The sequence below is a fragment of the Myotis davidii genome, unplaced genomic scaffold (genome assembly GCF_000327345.1).
Source record: "Myotis davidii unplaced genomic scaffold, ASM32734v1 scaffold1012, whole genome shotgun sequence".
In the NCBI taxonomy this organism is placed as follows: domain Eukaryota; kingdom Metazoa; phylum Chordata; class Mammalia; order Chiroptera; family Vespertilionidae; genus Myotis; species Myotis davidii.
The window spans coordinates 1373191-1388686 of record NW_006283769.1 but is presented as its reverse complement, the minus strand read 5'-3'; the positions used below and the strand labels follow the sequence as shown (position 1 = coordinate 1388686).

The 15496-nt window shown below is 38.5% G+C and overlaps 1 long non-coding RNA gene across 2 annotated transcripts in view; it reads right to left on the bottom strand.

The window, feature by feature from the left end:
- LOC102767059 overlaps window positions 1-2856 on the bottom strand; it is a 129828-nt gene extending 126972 nt beyond the window's left edge. For both annotated transcript variants that reach the window (XR_435167.2, XR_001514468.1), the window contains exon 1: window positions 2742-2856. This is a non-coding gene — a long non-coding RNA (uncharacterized LOC102767059). The remainder of the gene's footprint in view (window positions 1-2741) is intronic.
- Window positions 2857-15496: the final 12640 nt, after the last annotated feature.

The following is a 15496-nucleotide window of genomic DNA, read 5'->3' as shown; positions in this document are numbered from 1 at the left end:
CACACTCAAGGGGCCAAAGTGGAAGAGCCACACTCAAGGGGCCAAAGAGCCGCATGTGGCTTGCGAGCTGCAGTTTGCCGACCACTGGCTCTAGTCCTATGGTCACTTGAGGTGGGTGCCTGGTCATAAATATATACTCACAAGCACACACATTCACACATACACACCATGCATAGCTTACAGTAGTCTCTCTATTTCACATTTCCCAAAGTCTAAGCCTATGGTTCCTTGATTTTTCTCTTTACAGAACTTTTCATAAAAGAAAGACCTCTTTGTCACAAAAATATAGGAATTACATAATCTCAGAGTAAATGGCCTTCATTTCAAGTAAATAAATTGAGCCCTAAGAAAAAGTCCCTACGCGACCCTTATTTTTCACCTTTTACCTCATACCTGTGAACTTTTGTCACAGACCTGGGTTTGGAAACCACTGGCGGAGGGACAGCTCAGTTAATGAGCTAAGGAGAGAACTGGGAAAGGCTGACTCACCCACAAGGTGAGCAATGTTCCAGGTTAGACAAACACCAGGAAATACTCAATTCAGAAGAGGACAGTTTAGGACCAACCTCAATATTTTAAGTGGTTAAGACCACAGTGAATTTACTAGACGCTGTGCAGTCAAGCAGAGAGCAGAGTACTGGTCAAGGCACCCAGGCCTCCTCCCTTTCCTCTCACAGAGGTCATCCTTAACAACCAAAATGGAAGACTCAATTTTTAAATTATGTTTATGATTAGTATTTCAATACAATTTTTCTCTAACTATATGGCGGCATTATGGCCAGTGCCATAGAGCACTGAGTGAGATGAACCACGAAGATGTGTCTGTTTGTTTTGAGAGCATGACCCTCTTCAGTGACACTGTGGCCCTGGCAGAGTGTGACATTCTCGGTGTTAGGGTATCACCCAGAGCAGGACTAGACACAGTCCCTGCCCCTGAAGTCCAACTTTCCACATCTATATATACACAGCACTATAGTATTAAAGACACAGGGCCTACCAAAGAGTTAGCTTTGTATTTGATTTTTCTGTCTGTTTTAATTCCCTAATTGAAGGAAAGAAAGGAAGGAAAGAGGGTGGGAGGAGGGAGAAAAAGAGGGAGGGAGGCAGTGAAGGAGGGAGGGAGAGAAGGAGGGAGGGAAATCTGAAAGCAACGGCAGTGGTTCCCAGAAAGAAGGGCAATGGCTGCTGGGAGATTTATGGGAAGTGAGAGCCCTGATCCTGCCCAGCTTGTCCGGGAATTCTTCCTGCTGGAGGGTGATTTGTTAACTGCTGCCTGGTCAGCCTTTCCAGGGAGTCAGTTTTGGACTCTAATCCTCACATTTAGAATCAAAAAGCCAAGCCAACGTTGTTTTCCAGGAATAAGGGTTTTATAGAACAAGGCTGCTTCGTGTATTGTGTGGTAATTGGTAAATATTCCACTTCATATTTAAGAATAGAGTCAAGACAGAGAGAGAGTGGTAATATTACCAGAGCTTTAAAAGCATTAACTTGAAAAACAAGTCCTTTCTCTCCAATATAGACATGGCCCCATGTGAGAGTGGGCATGATGTGGGCAAGCACTGCACCCTCTGAACTCCTGAAGTCAGGACAGCCTTCCACTGGTGATTCAGAGTAAATGTCATGATGCCAATGATTCTGTTCAGTGAGCTACCTTTAAGTTAGGAAACAGTAGTAGCAACAAAAAAATAGCATGGATTGAACTCCTCCCACACCAGCCACTGCCCTCAACAGTGATTTCACAGGTGACACCACATTTAGTCCTCCCAATACCCCAGAAAGTTAGCTATTATAGTTATGTCCATTCTAAAGATGAAACTACATCTCAAAAACTTTAAGTAACGTATTCAAAGTTAATTAGATAACAAAGGTGGTGCTGGGGTTTGAGCCCAAGTGGTCTGACACAGAGCCCCATTCCTTACGATCATTAGTATTTCCTCACATTCTTATAGCTGTTTTTCTTGCTACATGGGAAATGGATAAAACATCTTTTCAGTTATTCTGCATTTTAAGGTCAGATCAATATAAATGTATATCCCAATGTGTAACCTTAGAAAATGCACTTAATTTTTTTTAGAGTTTTTTTTTTATTTGTCAAATGGAGATAACACCAACTTTCAAGATTACTGTGAAAGCGACAGGTCATACGTGGTAACCACTGAGTACATGGAAAGCACGGTGTGAGGCAGACTGCCAAGGTGAGAAAGGGAGAACCTCAGATCAACAGAAGCACAGAGCCTTGGCACTCAGGACAGATTCTCCAGGCCAAGGGGTGGCTGGGAGTAGATCATCTTCAGAAAAACTGAAGGAAGTACTTTCCCTTTAGGCAACTCAGTCAAAGAAAGGAAACCTTAAGTACGCTTACAAAATAAGAAGAGATTTCAGCTAATAATGTAAAAAATAAAAATCACAACAAACAAAAACAAGAAATCAGTAGAGCCTGTATAAAGAAAAGAAAGCAAAACCCAGACTATTAATCCCCATTATAAAGGAGGAGTGGAAGCTTACAGCAGAGCCTGCCTGTCATATGTAATGCAATATCCATAAAGGTAGTTTAAACCCCACGTGGAGGAGACAGTCCTCATCCTATGTTGTGAAGGAGTCATTTCTGTGGCCCTCTTGTGGTCTCAATGAAGCTCTAGGTTAAAGAATCACTCTAGCAGAACCCTGGACGGAGTGGACACCCACAGGCTATTGCCGTCAATAATCTGGAGTGCAGAGTGGGAAACAAGAAGATAACAGACCTTAGGGGTGAGCACAGTGTCCACGTCTCCAGCCTTCTTATGTTCTGCTGTCTTTAAGGAATGTAGTTTCCCGGTCCAGTCGAGTTTCACAGCCCTTCCTCAGTGGAAACACCGAATATCTATGACGAAAAGTGGGGGAAATTAGGATGGGAGAGTGAGTGTAAAGGATGGCACACATAGCAAAAGCACAATGTAAACAGCCTGAGGGGGCACCTGCTGTAATATGAGCAGAAATCTCCATGAGCATTTTGCTACCATCAGTCAGTAGGATTCTCCCATTCTGTAGGTACCTATCTTCACAGTGCACTGTATGAAAAGGGATAATTCATGAAAATAAGACCTATTCTTTGCTAGTTTGCTTTGTGTGCATAAAGCGTGCAGGCGAGAGGTTAAATTTAAAACATTCAACCAATTAAACTTGTAGTTGTGAGATTTACTTAATTGCAGTCTACTCAAACAAAATTAAAATTCATATAATATTTTTGGAAGGAAAATTACTGCACTCCCAGCCATTTTGGAGAGACCCTTCAAAAATTTATTCCTCAAATGTTACTATATCTTTCAGAAATTGGCATTGAAGACTGCTATTAGAGTGAAAAAAACAAAAACATGACTGACTGTGTTCCTCATTCTATACTGGGTCATGGCATTTTAATCTGCTATTATGACTTTAATACCCAAAGACATTCAATGAATACTTGATAAATAATTGGAAGAATTTTCTAAGATGTTTAAAATGACATTTCATGATAATTACGACCAAGGGTTTAAGACCAACCAAACAGACCTGACTAATTCACTATCTGTGTCTTTGAGCAAGTTTTTAAACCTCCCTATGCCTCATATTTTTCATTTTTAAAATGTTAATATACGTATATTTACCTCTTCCATTGGTTGGTCATTTAGATTAATGAGATAATCCATATGAAACTTTTGCGCCAGAACCATGCTCAGAATTAGTGCCAAAAAATGTTAATTACTAGCACGTTATGCCTCATCTTAGACAAATTACGTACACAATTCTTTAATCTGCCTCTTTGGTCATACAAGTCATATATTAAGACTTTTTTGGTAGTATCAAGCATTTTGTCACTGCAAAGTGACACATTTTTTTTGGTGGAAACTTGTAAGACTTGTCAACAAACAGACGAATAAAAGTATTTCAGAATTTGACTTGTTCATGGCTTCATGGTAGATTATGGGTAGCTGGAGAGGAAGTGGATTCAACAGCAGAGGGCAGAGTATAGAGACTTGGAGGATGAGAAGAATTCACTCCTAAGAAAAAAAAGAAAAGCCCCATTTTCTAATGCTGAGCCTCAGACCATTTCTGACGGGCACCGTTGAAAAGGTACACATTTCAGAGCCAGGTCATTCAGTACATGGGAAGATAAGGATACCCCTCTACCCTCTACTATATATATTTCACTATACACAGAATAGAGCAGATCAAGGTAGGGCTGTGGGGGGCAGTGTGGTATAGTGGACAGAACATGAGCTTTTATAAGAGGATGGATCTAAATTTTGTTTTCTAGCTCAGTTGTTTGCCACCTAGGCTAAGTACGCTACTTAACAATTTGTGCCTCTCTTGCTTCATCTCTGTAATGGTAATAAAAATTGTAATTATGTCATAGGGTTGCTGTGGGGATATAATGAAACAACATCCATTTTCTGGTTTAGAAAACATAGTTGGAAAATACTTCTTGCACACTCTGCAGGTGAGGAAAGTATAAAAATGCTTGCAGAAGCATTGTTTCTTGCATCTGCTTGCTCACTTCCTCCATACACATTCCTGGTAATTGTGGGAGAGTCCATTTAGCTAAGCCGGAACTACATTTCCCAGAATCCACCTTTTCTTCATGTGATCAGTTCAAGCCCAGACATGGGAGGCAGACATGAAGCCCCAGCTCCTGCTGCTGAGCAGGTTGGTTCTGGGAAAGGCACTGTTGAAGCTCCTGCCTGTTGGCACTGACCCTCTGGCTTCCTGGCTTCCTGGTAGCAACAGCCAGACCCTCAGCTCCCCCAGATCCTACTGCACCTCCCGCTCTGGGTTCTCCAACTCCTGGCCCAGGTGTGTGTTTAGCTCCATGACAGAGGGGCACCAGCTTCTTGTAAAGAAAACACTCATCATCAAAGTTGGAAACCCATCATCAAAGGCGATAAGAAACCCATCAAGGTTCTGGTTTGTTTTCTTTCCCTCTGCTCCACAACCACCTTCTCTTCCCAGCCATCTACCTGTGCACATCAGGTTCCAGCTCTAGACTCAGAAATGAAACATCACAAACTGTTTCTCCTACTTCCATGATAGTACGAGGTCAAGTCCTTGTGATAAGTTCATATATCAGAGTAGAACCATATATACATTCTGGTGGTTCTACTCTGATAAGAGCCTTAACTGATAGAATGGGATCTCTATATGCCAGGAACTATGTTCTGGGCTGAAGAAACAGATGAATAAGGTATAGTCCCTACATTCACAAAAAATCACAGTTCTACAGTTCTTAAAAGAGGAGTCAGCCATCACTCATCATAAAAGAAATTATAAAGTTTCTATGGATTTACCTAATCTAGACACTTCATATAAATGGAATCATAATATGTGACCTATTGTATCTTTTTTTCCACTTTGCATGTTTTCTAGGTTTATCCACGATGTAGGACATATCAGTACTTCACTCTTTTCTATGCTAAATACTATTTAAATTGTATTGATATATCACATTTTGTTTATTCATTCATCTGTTGTTTCTTAAAAATATTTTTATTGATTTCAGAGAGGAAGGGAGAGAGAGAGAGAGATAGAGAGAGAGAGATCATTGATGAGAATCATTGATTGGCTGCCTCCTGCACACTCCCTTCTGAGGATCAAGCCCACAACCTGGGCATGTGCCCTTGACCGGAATCCAACCTGGGACCCTTCAGTCCACAGGTTGACGCTCTATCCACTAAGCCAAATCAGCTAGGGCTATTCATTCATCTGTCGATGGACATTTGAGTTGTTTTCACTTTTTGAAACTACATAGTTACAACTAGATAGTGATGACTGCACATTGTGAACATACTAAATGACAATTATTTAAAATAGTTAATTTTATAATATATGAATTTCACTTCAGTAATTTTTTTTTAAAGTTTATAAAGTTCTTTTCTTTAGTTAAAAAAAAATTAACATTGCCTATCATTGTTGAGAATGGAACTGAAGAGACTCCACTGGAGTTTATGGGTACCAAACTGGTAAAAAAAAAAAAAGTGTACTCATTAAACTAGATATTTTCAGTGATAAGATCGGATGCTTTCTACATTTGACTACAGTCTGCTTCGTATTTTATTCTTTGCTATTTTTCTACAAGCCTGCCATTGATTGGCTTCTCGACATGCACATAAAATCAATTAACAGTCAGCTCTGAGAATAATTCTCTTAATAGGTTACTGCTTTCCCCTGTTAGCCAACAGAGAAACATTTCTTTCCACACTGGCCCATACTTATTTGGAAAGGCATTTGGTAACACTTATGAGCCTGCACATGCCAGTAATTAGATATCAATAGAATTTCTATGTTCAATACTTTGTATACAAGGAATATATAGCCAAAATTTCCAGTCTTCTCACAATTTTCTGAACTGAGTAATTTTTATCTTTTTATTATGGGTTTACTTTAGAGACATCGGATAAAATCCCACCACGTCTGCCTCCAAACTTCCCCTAATGTGTGGACAATATGAATATATGTCGAGGTTGAGGATATGCCAGGCCAGTTCTCTGTTCCTCGTATTTTAGTAGTCACAATGAAGAACCATTAGTTACTTAACTCTTCATTTAAGTGTAACTTTTTCTCCAACTGCTAATTTAGTTTTTTTGTTGTTTTACTTCTTTCTGACTTCACAGATCTAATCTGAACATCATTGCCTTATAGAAATTCCTGACCCCATCTTCTTCCACAGCCCTTCTCCTGCACTAAATTCCAGCCACACTGGCTTCCCTTTAGCTTCTGGGACAGATAAAACTCATGTCCATTTCAGGACCTTTACACTCATTGCTCCTTCTGCTTGAATATTCATTCTTTTTCACCAATGTTATGTGGCTGCCCTTTCTTCATCATCTGAGTTTCAAATCATCCTGTGCCTTTTCACAATGGGCTTCCCTAGCTTTAGCATTACCCTGTTTATTGTTTATTTTCTGTATCCCCTCCCTAGATCATATATGATCCATAACATAGGGCAGTGATGGCGAACCTATGACATGGGTGTCAGAGGTGACACACGAACTCATTTTTTGGGTTGATTTATTTTTGTTAAATGGAATTTAAATATATAAAGTAAATATCAAAAATATAAGTCTTTGTTTTACTATGGTTGCAAATACCAAAAAAAATTTCTATATGTGACATGGCATAGAGTTAAGTTAGGGTTTTCAAAATGCTGACACGCCAAGCTCAAAAGGTTCACCATCACTGACATAGGGACTCTGCCTGTGAAGGTCAGAGCTGTTTCCCCAGAGTTTAGAATAATGCTGGAGGAGACAGTAGATGCACCATTAATTTCTTGGTTGACTGACTAAGAAACTAGAAAGCACTAATCATGTGATTCATGGTGATACCATTCCTTGTAACAGTGGATGCTGGAAAGTATCAGGTAAGTAACTATGCACATATGTAAGTATGTATGTAGTATTTTGCTTAGAATTTTTGGGGGAGGGAGAGAGGAGCAAGTTATAAGTTCAGTTTCAATATATTGATTTTGAAGTGATATCAGATAGATAATTTTATATATTTGATTAGACTTAAGAATCAAGTGGCCTACAGATCAATTCAGAAGACATCTGCTTCTCAGTGGTTATTAAAGGTAGACATAGATAAGATCATCCAGGAATATCAAGAAGAATAAGAAAAGAGGAATGAAAGTCAGAATGGATAACACTGGAAGGGGCCAGAACAGAGCAGTCAGTGCGGGAGGAAGGTAACATGCAAGTGTGGCCCCTGTAGAAGGACGTTGCTATGGGGTGAATGTTAGTGTCTTCCATGTGCTGAAGTCCCACTCCCCAATGTGATGGCATTTGGAGGTGGGGGAATAACTAGGTAATTACCTCCTTTGGGAGTAATTAGGTTTAAATGGGGTCATGAGGTGGAAGCTCCTATGGTAGGATTAGTGCCTTGTAACAAGAGGAAGAGGCACTATAGCTTTCTCTCTCTCTCTCTCTCTCTCTCTCTCTCTCTCTCTCTCTCTCTCTCTCTCTCTCTCTCTCTCTCTCTCTCTCTCTCTCTCTCTCTCTCTCTCTCTCTGTCTCTCTCTCCCTCTCTCCTCGGTCACATAAAGAGGTTGTGTGGGCACACGACCCGATAGTTGTCCTCTGGAACCGAACCTGCTGCTATTGTGATCTTAGACTCCCAGCCTCCAGGGCTGAGAGAAATTTCTGTTGTTCCAGCTTCTCAGTCTGTGGTCCTTCATCAGAGCAGGCCCAGTGGCCTGAGACAAGACTGTTTCAAGTAGAAGAGAATTGTGCGATGTGTGAGGTGCTTCTGAGCCTGAAGTAAGACAGGGACTGAAAGGTGCCCACTGAGTTCGGTCACGGGGGAGTTGCTGATAACCTTTGTTACTGTTGTTTTCCTGAAATGATGAGGTCAGAATCTAGACTGGGGAGTAAGAGATCAAGAACATAAGGGCTATGAGTACTGGTGACTTGCATACACAGACAAGACTGGTTTTTGCTACATGTGACCTTGGGCAAACCTCATACATTTTCTAAACTTTATCTTTATAATCTGTAACTTGAGCAGCTTATACTTATCTTGAAGATATGTTATGAGGATTGAATGATATGTCATAGAAAAATACTTAGAACACCATGAATACTCTATAAATACAGATTCCTTTCACTTCTCCCACTTGAGAGATTTTAAAATAAATCTGTTGATCAGAATCAAACATATGGCTCTAAGCAAGGGCTATATGGGAAGTTCTGCTAATTGTATGATAAAAATACTATATAAACACAGTAATTTCCACATAACTATAGACATTGTATGGGAATTATAAATGTGTGTGTGTGTGTATATATATAACATATAAATACTATATATAACCCCCTGCACAGTTGAAAATCCACATGTATTTTGACTTCCCAAAGACTTAACTTCAGTCCACAAGGGATTGATTCCAGGAACCCCATGGATACCAAAATCTGAGGATGCTCAAGTTCCTAATATAAATCGATGTAGAACAATGACTGCAGTTGTCTGTGGATTCCCAACTGTGGATCAGAAATACAGTTTTCAATTGGTGGTTGATTGAACCTACGGATGTAAAACCCCAAAATAAAGAAGTCTGACTGTATATTTATTGAAATAAGTTCAGGTCTAAGTGGACTCAGATAGTTCCTTATTTATTATGCTTCCTACAGGAACCATTTTACGTGTTTCTTTATTGAATCTCTCTCATCAGACTGCATTTCTTCACTGGTAAAGGATTGCAGTGAGCTTGTACCTTTCAAAATGTCCACCATCACTTCCAGTTTATAACACCAGTTCACACCTGCTGTAGTCACTGCAAATTTAGATGAGCACTTTAGATTCCAGCTCTAGGAATGCTGAGCACAAATGACTAGATACTCTGTTGTTTCCAATATCTTGTTTTGACTACAACCTCAGAGTGCTCCAGGCACATGCCAACCACTTAAAAAACTGTAGCCTCTTGGCAGTTTCCATTTCATGCCCTCTCAGTTCAGATGCTCCTCCTCTGAGTGTAGCAGACATGTGTCATATGGGGCACTTGCCCACCAACTCCTCTTTCCTTGTAGGGAGAAACCAAAGTCACCATGTCTCTTTTCTTTGGAGCACCGTTAGCCAGAGCAGGAGCAAATGTCTCATGCCCAATGAACCAGAGGCCCCAACATGGGACTGTGAATCTTTAACAAGAAACACAATGACATGAGGGCCATGTAGATGCTTTCATAGCAGCAGCACTTTACCAGCCTGTTGCTAAAAGACCTGGTTTCCTCCCTCTTGGCATAGAAGTGATTTGATTCATACCCAGTCTCTATGGCTGGTTCTCTGTCCTTGCATGGATTCTGTGACCTCCTGTTATACTTGAAAATTTATATATATATATATTTCTTTTTCCCTTTAACATTAGCCAGTTAGTTTTTGTTACCTGCAACCAAAACATTCCTTATTAATAGAGAGGGAGGTCCCCTGATGGACCCAAGTAAGAACCTACCAACTATGCTTAGTAGCTGAGCTGGCAAATTATTTGTTACTCTTGGCATTGCCTCGCCAGAGCTTCTGTTGCCAGTGACTATCACTCCGGGGGTATTCTCCAGGGAAAAAGAACATTTTTATCTTGGGGGGAAAAAAAAGCAAGCATTGCGATTTAGATTGCCACTCTATTTAATAATGGGAAAACAGTATTGCTTTACAGGTAATTAATTTTTTTTAAAGCTTCACATACAATGTCAACTGGACTGATTATTGGAATGTATCAACACATTAGACAAACTTAGCCTTGTTGATTTACCCAAGACAGGGGTAAGCTGACGAATTTCAATCGAGCCTGTTACAAACTTGGCTCTGACTTTGTAGAAATGTCTATTTTGAGTCAAAACTGAGTAGAATGATATATGTATATACGTATTTTCCTGCCTCTAATGAGAGACACAGACTTATGAAAAAGTTGTTTATCCATCCAGCACCAAACATCATACTGAGTACCTTTGAAATGTTAAAATTTGGAGCCATTGGTCTATTATCTGCAGGGAGAAAAACAATACTGTGGCTTCAGGATAAATGGATAGGAGGGAGTGAAATGGGAAGAAAAACACCAACAGGAATGATAAACTGCATTTTAATGACAAAGTCACTTTGCCAACTGTAGCTCGGGTGCTGGGTAAGCTGATCTGACTTCATTAGGTGATAGCCAGCCTCGCAAAGCCATCATCAGCCTGGAAGAAAGCCATATGTGTTGGTTGCACAAATGGACATTGATTTTTCAATAAACTGGAACCCAAAGCCAACATCACTCCAATGATATCTTTTCTCAGGAGAGAGGATTTCTCGCTCACGCCTGGCACCACGTCTCAGCTCTTATATTACAAGAATTACATGGGTGAAGCAGAGTAGAAAACATCAGCTCACTTAAGTCATGTGATAAATGAGACAATTAAGTCAATTAGATGTGCAGTTACTGAGTTATATCTGTTTTGCTTTGTAAAATATAATTTTAAATAGGATCATCTGTCTTACCATACTTGAGAGCATTACAATTCTGTGGGGCAGAAATAATGTGATTCATTATTCTATGAAAAAAGTGCCTACTCTCCAAACAGGATAAAGCAACTTTGGTCTTAAAGTTGGAGGTTGTGATCCCTTAACTCTTTCTCTATAAAAAGGCAGAACACATCCTGTATGTGCTGTTTGTCCACATTTCTTGAAATGTATGCCTTTTCTACTAGTAATCATGCAGTTTGGGCATTAGTATACCAAACATTAATTTTGTCAATGCATGACCTACCAGAGGCATCTCTTTCTGGAAGAAGAGAGAGTGTGTACTTGTAGATTTATGTTTCTCTGGGAAGAGTTGCTTGAGTGACTTCATAATGAAGAGTTAAACAGGCACTCTTGCGTACCAGGAGAGCACCAGAACCTTCAGTGCAGCGGTTCTCAACCTGTGGGTCGCGACCCCTTTGGCGGTCGAACAACCCTTTCACAGGGGTCGCCTAGGACATCAGATATTTACATTATGATTCATAACAGTAGCAACATTATAGTTATGAAGTAGCAACGAAAATAATTTTATGGTTGGGTCACAACATGAGGAACTGTATTTAAAGGGCCAGAAGGTTGAGAACCACTGTTTTAGTGGCTGAATCACATGCTGTTCACCACCATCCCATCCCCTTGTATGCAGAACTTATCACTGGGGAAGAGATGTACACATCTGAAGAGGAGCCAAGGAGCCTTCTGGGAAAGATGACCATCACAAGACCTTTTGCTTTTGGAGAATCAACGCTTCTTGGACCTCCGATGGTTGTTATGTGGGCAGGACACCAGGAGCCAGCAGGGAAAACTAACCATGGATGAAGGCAATACTGGACTGGTGACCAAGGCTAGATTAAAGGCTTATCAAGGTATTTCTCAAATGGCAAACTAATTTTCCTTTGCCCTCCACAAGTTATATTTTCTTTGTTTTAAAGCAGTGAACCAATTAACTTAGTAAACCATTTAAAAGTCAGGATATTTCACAGATAAATGTGGATTACTTTGGCCAGGGCACATGTGCTGCAGTTTGCTTTCCAAAGTCTACCACTCATGTATATATGCCTACTCGCCCTGTTCCATTCATTTCTTTTACTTTCTGGAACCCAGAAGGCAGTTGAGGTCTTCAACTTTTGCCAAATAGGAGAGGGTGCAGATTCTGTCACAGAATGGGGTTGGGCCTGGTAGCCCTCCCCCCCCAACCCAGCTACCTGGCTGAGAACATGTCAGGGAAACTGGGTTGTAGCCTTGGGATCATTCTTGGTTGGGACTGAATGTGTGAGTTGTGATCTCACACACTAAGAAGTGAGAATATAGCCAGGGTACCATTTCAGGAGAAGATAAGAATATCAAACAAGGACTTTTAAGATAGAATTGTGGTCAGAGCATGCAAATCTTAATTTTGAAAAATACTGTCAAATTGACCACAGAAAGGTTGGGCCAGGTGAAATAAGGGCCAACAAACAGTTCATGACAGCATAAGTTTACATACTAGTCAGCATTGGCCATTACTGATCTTTTCGATTTTGCTAATCTGATGGGGAGAATTGCAACTTTGATATGAATATCCCTGAATACTGGTGTGTTAGAGCATATTTCGATGTATGCTGATCATCTGTATTTTTTTAAGCACTGACAGTTTATAATTATCATTTATTTTTCTTCTTAGGTTTCTTTTTGCTTCTCCTTATTGAATTGTAGGGACCCTTAGATGGTTCTCCTTTCTCTGTTGCAAATAGTTTCTTCTAGTCTGTTAACTGCCTCTCGGTTTTGCAGTTGGCTCTCTCGTTGTGCAGAAATTGTTCATTTCTATTAGAAAATACATTAATTTATTTATGGTGTGGGGGTTTAATGTCTTTCATAGATTTCCTTAGCTCCATGATTGTTAAAACAACCTATACTTTCATTTAATAAGTCTATAGGATTTTGTATTTGATTATTTAATAATCCAAAAGTTGTTTGCTGTAAGGTATAGATATAATTTAAAAACAAATGAATAGCTGATTACCTCAACAGCATTTTCCTCATTATTTGAAGTCCTAATTTTATCTTAAATTAACAGGTGTCATTTTGATTTTTGGTTCATTTTGAGATTCCATAAGGCAACTTCCTTATTGGACCCTTGGGGTTGCTCATTGCTCACCATCTTTCTCTTTATCTGGATTCTCTCCAAACTGACAATAGACAGTCAGTAAGAATGAAAATATGTGGCATCAGGTTTATACTGGCTGGGTAGTGTCCAGTAATCTCCCGAAAATATAGAACTTCCAATATATTGTGTATGAGGATGTAGTTTGACCTGGGGCCAAAGTGAAGCTTTGTATTTCTTCCTTATGAATCTAGATCTTAGGATCTGATTGTGGGGAGGGTGAGATCTGCAAAAGCAATTACTTGAACAGCTCAAGGAAGAGAATGACAACACCCCAAGTCCAGTTTTCTTGGAGTATGTGCTCCAACAAAACCTCTCTTCTCTAAGGAAAAACAGGAAACAAGGGCACGACCATACCTCCCAATTTACACTCTCAGTGTTGATCTCTCTCACTTTTTCACTTTAGCATATCTTTCCATATTTCCCTCTCAGATTAATTTAAAAGAAAATCATAACATTTATTTAAAAATCCTTGTCGTGGTATTAATTTGTATTGAATTTAATTTACATATTTATTTAGATATAATTAACATCTTTACACTATTGCTTTTCTTATCCTAAAGTGTGTTTATTCTGGCTTTTTATATGTTTTAATAAAATCATATAATTTTCCCTAAAAAGTTTTGTGCATTCTGCTAAGTTTACTCATGGGTATTCTAATAATTTTCATTGCTACTGAATTGGATTTTTTTCTCTTTCATTTTCTATCTAATTAGCTTTTTACTTGTATATATAAAAGTGACTGATTTTTGTATGCTGACGTTGTACCAACTTGTCTTAGTAAACTTATTGTTTAATGGCTTCTTGCACAATTCTATTATATGCAAATAATAAAAATTTAGCTGCTTATTCCAATACTGTTATTTCCCTTCCTTGCCTTGCTGTATTGATTAGAACTCCCAGTTCTTAGTAGCCACGATAGTATTAGACATTCTTATTTTGGTCAAGACTTCAGTGAGAATGCTTTTAATATTTCACCATTATGATGTTTGCTACGTTTTTCTGACAGATTTTTTTATTAAATTAAGGAGGAGCCTATTTATTCTTAGTTTAAATTTATGAATAATAATATTGATTCATGAGAAATGCCTTTTTGTAATATTGTATAGTATTCTCTAAATCTTTTAATCTAGTTGAATTTATATAAATAGATTTTCTAATGTTAAACCATTATTGCAATAGAATAAATTCTATTTGGCCTTTATATTATTCTCTGAACAGATTTCCAGTTTTAGCATATGTGCTGCCAAAGCAAACATGAAAAAGTTCTAATTTGTGAATATTTAACTTAAGGTACTTGTAAATAAGATTAATCTATAGTTTTCCTCACTTTTGTTTTGTTTGGTTTTCTGGTTTTGTAACAGGGTTATGCAGCTTAATTAAATGAGTTTTGACATTTTCAACATTTTTAATGATTTGGAAAGTTTATTTAACCAAGTAGTTATCTTTTCTTTAAATGGATTAAAAGAATTGGCATATAATTTATTTTGAGCTAGTGTCTTTTCTAGGGATAGGTTTTTTAATAAGGTTACTAATGTATTCAAATTTTACCTCTTCTCAAGTCATTTAAAGTAATTTTCACTTTTTAAATTTATACTTTCTTAGAGAATTGTTCTTTTATTTGTTATATTATTTTGGGGGCAAAAAGTTATGCATAGTATTCTGTTAAGATTTCTTAACATTTCATACATCTAACTATATTTTTCTTGCATTGAAATTAGGAAAATCAGGTAAATTTAATTACAAGCTATATTATCTCTAGGTGGATAGAGCTTTTGAAATCCTTTAGTCTAACTCTATTATAATTTTTATTATAATTATTTGAATAAATAATGTTCAGCGCCTAAAATGTACTGCATGCTGAGCTATGTGCTGAGGATACAGCAGTTAACCAAATAAACATGGTTTCTATGTTCATGAGGCCTACAGTCTGGTGGCGAAACAGACATTACACCAACCAAAACAGGTAATTTATAGTTGTTCTATGTACTCTGAAGGAAAAAAAAGCTGCTATGAAAGAGAATAATTTAGATGAAGAAATCATAGAAAATCACTCTAAGGAAGTGATATTTAAGTTACGATGATGATAGATGTTAGTTAGGCAAAGAACGAAGGCAGGGTGGTGGGGTTGAAGAGAATAGCATATGCAAAAGCCTGGAAGTGAGAATGATCCTGGCTTACACAAACATTAAAGGATGAAAGGTTAAGATTATATCAAATTAAGCAGTGGGGAGATACAAAGCTGAGATACAGACTGAGATCTGAGCATGGTGAGCCTGTAGCTACAACCAGAAATTTTGGATTTCATCCTAAATAAAATGAGAAATCACTGAAAGGTTTTAATCTCAGGAATAATACAATATA